Source organism: Vombatus ursinus, unplaced genomic scaffold (assembly GCF_900497805.2).
Source record: "Vombatus ursinus unplaced genomic scaffold, bare-nosed wombat genome assembly UNPS02014784.1, whole genome shotgun sequence".
Classification (NCBI taxonomy): domain Eukaryota; kingdom Metazoa; phylum Chordata; class Mammalia; order Diprotodontia; family Vombatidae; genus Vombatus; species Vombatus ursinus.
In genome coordinates, this window is record NW_020954562.1 from 14,529,448 (window position 1) to 14,535,447 (window position 6,000).

The window sequence follows — 6,000 nt, forward strand, 5'->3', positions numbered from 1 at the left end:
AACACCCTTGCATATGGGAAGGATAGGCCTATGATCTGGTCCTGTAATTTCATTGGAATTAGGAACTCCCAGGTGAGGGAACTGCCTCTCACCAATACTGTCAGGCCCCTTGCCTGCAATTTAGTCTTAAAGAGTTGCCTAGAGCAGTGACAGTATAAGTGATTGGCCCAAGGTCACACAGTCAGTATATATCAGAGGCAAGATGTGAACTCAGGTCTTCCTGGTTTCTGGGCCAGCTCTTTATCCATGGAAGAGGGAGGAAAAGGTCAGAATTGTTCTAAAATCTAGCTGGTTTTGCATTCATAGCCAGATGTCCCTATTGTTTTGTGGAACTGGATTGAAATTGTTTCAGGAAGAACGATTTACCATTTTCAAAGAGCCTCAGATTTTGGTTTTTGTCCTTCATATTCAAAGAGGACCAATGACATCGTGGTGTTGGAGTCAAGGTGTAGTGTGTCCAACTGTGGCTGATTAGACCTGTATGAGCTCAGAAGGCTATATCACAGGCTGGGCATAAGTAGTCCACGTGAACATTTGGAGTGGGGATGTCTCTAAATGTGTACATCTCACGTTCCTTTTGAGCTACTGCAGTTCTGTTTCTCTCACAGAGCACAGTGCCTTCTTTGATGCAGGCACACCATGTTGGGTGATTTTGTGCCAGCGTCTCCCATGTTTCACAATTGATTCCAAAGTTCTTCAAAAAGACCTTGAGAGTGTCCTTGTCCTGCTTCTTCTGACCTCTGTGTGAGCACTTGCCTTGTGTCAGTTTTCCATAAAATAATTTTTTTGGGAATGGATGTTTGGCATTCGAACAATGTGGTCAACCCGTTGGAGTTGCATACTCTGCAGCAGAGTTTGGTTTTTTCTTTTTCTTTTTTTTAATTAAATTTTATTTCTAATTTATGGAATAAAACAAGCACTTCCAGAAAACAGTACAGTAAAAAAAATGATTGCACATGAAACTGCAAATCCACCATGCACAACTTGCCATTCCTTTCAAATATACCACAAAATTATCATCTAAATTTTTTTTCTTTTCTTCCCTCCATCCACACTCTAGAGATGGCTACCATTACACACAAATAGAGGTGGGTGTATGTAAAATTATTCTATACATACTTCTATTTATCAGTTCTCTGGAGGCAAATAATGTCTTTCTTCATATGTCCTTTACAGTTAACTTAGGTATTTATAATAGTCAAAATAACTTATTCATTCAAAGTCATTCTTAAAACAATATTGCTATTTCTGTATACAATGTTCTCTTGGTTCTGCTCATTTCACTCTTCATTATTTTGTGCAAGTCTTTCCATGTTCTCCTAAAATCATTGAGCTTATCATTTCTTATAGCATAGTAGTATTCCATCACAATCATATACTGCAACTTGTTCAGCCATTCCCCAGCTGATGAGCATCCCTGCAATGTCTCGTTCTTTGCCACCAGGAAGAAAGCTGCTATAAACGTTTTAGAACACATAGGTTCTTTTCCTTTTTCCCTAATCATATTTGGAAATATACCGAGTAATGGTATTGCTGGATCAAAGGGTATAGGTGGTTTAATAATTCGTTGGGCTTAATTCCAGATTGCTGTCAAAAATGGTTGGATGAGTTAACAATTCCACCAGCAATGAATCAGTGTGCCAATTTTTCCATACCCCCTCCAACATTGTCACTATCTCATTCAATCATTTTAGCCAATCTGGTAGGTGTAAAATGATGTCTGAACACTGTTTTCATTTGCATTTCTCTAATCAATAATAATAGAGATAATTTTTATATGACTATAAATTCTTTTGATTTCTTCATCAGAAAACTGCCTGTTCATATCCTTTGACCATTTATCAATTGGGGAATGACTTGTATTCTTGTAGATTTGACAAAGTTCTTTATATATTTTAGATATGAGATCTTTATCTGATAAACTGTATATAAAAATTTTTCCCCCAATTTTCTGTTTTCCTTCTGATCTTGGTTACATATGCTTTATTTGTACAAAAACTATTTAATGTAATCAAAATTATCCATTTTACACCTAACTTTGCCCTTTATCTCTTATTTATTCATAAATTGTTCACCTATCCATAATCTGACAAGTAAAGTGTTTCATGTTCTTCTAACTTTCTTGTAAAATCTCTCTTTATATCTATGTCATGTATCTATTTTGACCTTATTTTGGTAAAGGATTTAAGGTAATGATCTATGCCTAGTTTCTGCCATGCTGCTTTCCAGTTTTCCCAACAATTTTTACCAAATAATGAATTCTTATCCCAAAATCTTAAGTCTTTACACTTGTCAAATATAAATTGTGTGTCTGCTCTATTCCACTGATCAACATTTCTATTTCTTAGCCAGTACATAGTTATGAAAATTACTGCCTTATAATATAGTTTAAGATCTGGTACTGCTAAACCTCCTTCCTTTATACTTTTTTTTTTCATTATTTCATTTGATATCCTTGACTTTTAGTTTTTCCAAATGAATTTTGTATTTTTTTCTAATTCAGCAAAAAAAACCCCGTTTTTTGGTAACTTAATTGGTATGGCATTGAATATATAAATCAGTTTGGATAAAATTGTCATTTTTATTATATTGGCACTGCCTACCCATGAACAATTAATATTTCTCCAATTATTTAAATCTGATTTTATTTGCATAAAAAGTTTTTTGTTATAATTTTGTTTTTATAGTTTCTGGGTTTGTTTTGGCAGGTATACTCCCAAGTATTTCATACTACCTGGAGTTATTTTATATTGGGTATTTTTTACTATCTCTTTTTGCAAAATGCTGATGATTTATGTGGATTTATTTTATATCCTGCTACTTTGCTAAAATTATTAATTATTTCAACTAACTTTTTAGTTGAGTCTTTGGGATTTTCCAAGTATATCATCATATTGTCTGCAGAAAGAGATAGTTTTATTATCTCGTTCCATATTCTAATTCCTTCTATTTCTTTTTCTTCTCTTATTTTTAATTGCTAGGACTTCCAATACAATATTGAATAATATTGGTGACAGTGGGCATCCTTGTTTCATGCCTGATCTTATTGGGAAGGATTCTAGTTTATCCCCATTACAAATAATGCTTGCTAATGGTTTTAGATAAATACTTTCTATCAATTTGAGGAAAAATCTATTTACCCTAATACTTTCAAGTGTTTTTTTTTTTAACAAAAATGAGTGTTGAACTTTGTCAAAAGCTTTTTTCTGCATCTATTGATATAACTATCTCCTTTTTTTCTTTTATTATTGATGCAACCAATTATGTTAATAGTTTTGTTAAACCATCCCTGCATTCCTGGTATAAATCCCACTTGATCATAATGTGTAATCTTTGTAATATATTGTTGTAATCTTTTAGCTAGTATTTTATTTAAGATTTTTACATCCATATTCATTAATGAAATTAGTCTATAATTTTCTTTCTCCATTTTTACTCTTCCTGATTTAGTTATCTGTATCATATTTGTTTCATAAAAGGAATTTGGTAGGTTCCCTTCTTTACCTATTGTTCCAAATAATTTATTTAATATTGGAATTAATTGGTCCTTAAATGTTTGATAGAATTCACTTGTAAATCCATCTGTTCCTAGTGCTTTTCTCTTAGGAAGCTCATTTATGGCCTGTTCAGTTTCTTTTTCTAAAATAGGTCTATTTAGATTTTCTATTTCTTCTGCTGCTAAAGTAGGCAATTTATATTTTTATAAACATTCTTCTATTTCATTTAAATTGTTAAATTTATTGGCACATAATTGGGCAAAATAACTCCTCATAATTGCTTTAATTTTATCTTTGTTAGTGGTAGATTCACTTTTTTCATTTTTGATGCTAGTGATTGATTTGGTTTTCTTCTCTCTTTTTTTAATCAAATTAACCAATTGTTTATCTGTTTTATTTTTTTCATAAAACCACCCCTAGTTTTATTTATTAATTAAATGATTTTTTAACTCTCAATTTATTAATCTCACCTTTAATTTTTAGGATTTCCAATTTAGTGTTTAATTGGGGATTTTAAATTTGTTCTTTTTCTAGTTTTTTTAATTGCACACCCCACTCATTAATCTGATGTAATCTTGATGTAAGCATTTAGAGATATAAATTTTCCTCTAATTACTACTTTTGCTACGTCCCATAAGTTTTGATATGTTGCCCCAATATTATCATTCTCTAATGAAATTATTGTTTCTATGATTAGTAAATCCCACCTTAACCCACTTATTCTTAAGATTAGGTTGTTTAATCTCCAATTAGTTTTTAATATATGTTTTCTCTGTCCCTTATTAAATATAATTTTATTGCATTATGATATGAAAAGGACACTTTTAATATTTCTACTTTTAACTATAAAATTTTTATGTAGTCAATCTTTGTAAAGGTGCTATGAACCACGAGAAAAAGATCTATTCCTTTCTACTTCTATTCAGTTCTCCCTAAATATCTATCATATCTAGTTTATATAAAATTCTATTCATTTCCTTAACTTTTTTATTTATTCTTTGGTTAGATATCAAGTTCTGAGAGGGGAATATTAAAGCTGCCTACTATTGTAATACTACTATCTCTCTCCACCTGTAATTCATTTAACTTTTCTTCTAAAGATTTAGATGCTATAGTATTTGGTGCATCTAGGTTCAATATTGACATTGCTTCATTGTCTATGGTACCTTTTATCAAAATATAGTTGCCCTGTTTATCTCTTTTAATTAAACCTTTTTTAGCCATAACTTTGTCTGAGGTCATAATTGCCACCCCTGCCTTTTTTGCATCACCTGAAGTGTAATACTACTCCAGCCCTCCATTTGAACTCTGTATCTTTCTCTCATTTTTGAATGTGTTTCTTGTGAACCACATATTGTTGGATTCTGATTTTCAATCCATTCTGCTATCCATTTCCATTTTATGGATGAGCATCCCATTCACATTCAAAATTATAATTACTATTTGTGAATTTCCCTCTATCTTATTTCCTTCTCATCCTCTCTTTTCACCCTATCCCTGTTATCTTCTCCCCTTACCTTCTTATTCCTTATTTTACCTACCTCTCTAAAATTACCTCCCTTATTTATTCAGTAGAGTTTGAATGCTTGACAGTTCAGCTTGAGAAAGGACCTCAGGATCTGGTACCTTATCCTGCCAAGTGATCTTCAGAATCTTCTTAAGATAATTTAAATGGAAAGGATTCTGTTTCCTGGCATGGCACTGGTATATTTTACAGGTTTCATAGGCATACAACAATGAGGTCAGCACAATAGCTCTGTAGACCTTCAGTTTGGTAAGCAGCCTAATACCTGCTCTCTCCCACACTTTCCTTAGGAGCTTCCCACATGTTGAGCTAGCTCTAGCAATGCACGCACCAACATCGTCATCTATGTGTACATACCTGAAAAGTATACTGCCAACGTAGATGAACTTATCCACAGCATTTAAAATTTCTCCATTTGCTGTAACTGATGATTCCATGAGTGGATGATGTGATGCTGGCTGGTAGAGAACCACTGTTTTCTTGGTATTAATTATCATGCCAAAATTAGCACAAGTAACAGAGAATCATCCATACTCTGTTACATCTCAGCCTCAGAGGCTTCATTGAGTGCATAGTCATCTGTGAACAAAAAGTTGCACACCAACTTTCCCTCCACTTTAGTCTTGCATTGTAGCCTTTTCAAGTTAAATAATTTACCATCAGATGCCATTTTCCTCTCATTGAAGGTGTCTGACAACATCGCTGAAAACATTGTGCTAAAAGGCATGAGAGCAAGCACACAGCCCTGCTTCACTCCATTGGTAACTGGCCATTATCCAGAACCCATGCAAGCTTGCCATCACGGAAATGGTGTACAATACTGATGAACTCCTCCAGACAACCAAATTTTGTCATGATCTTCCACAAACTCTCACGACTGACAGAATCTAAGGCCTTGGTCAGATCAACAAACTACTGTGTACTGACCTCAGAACAGAGTCCTCTGATTTTAGTCATGCATTCAAGGAAGGAGTCTGA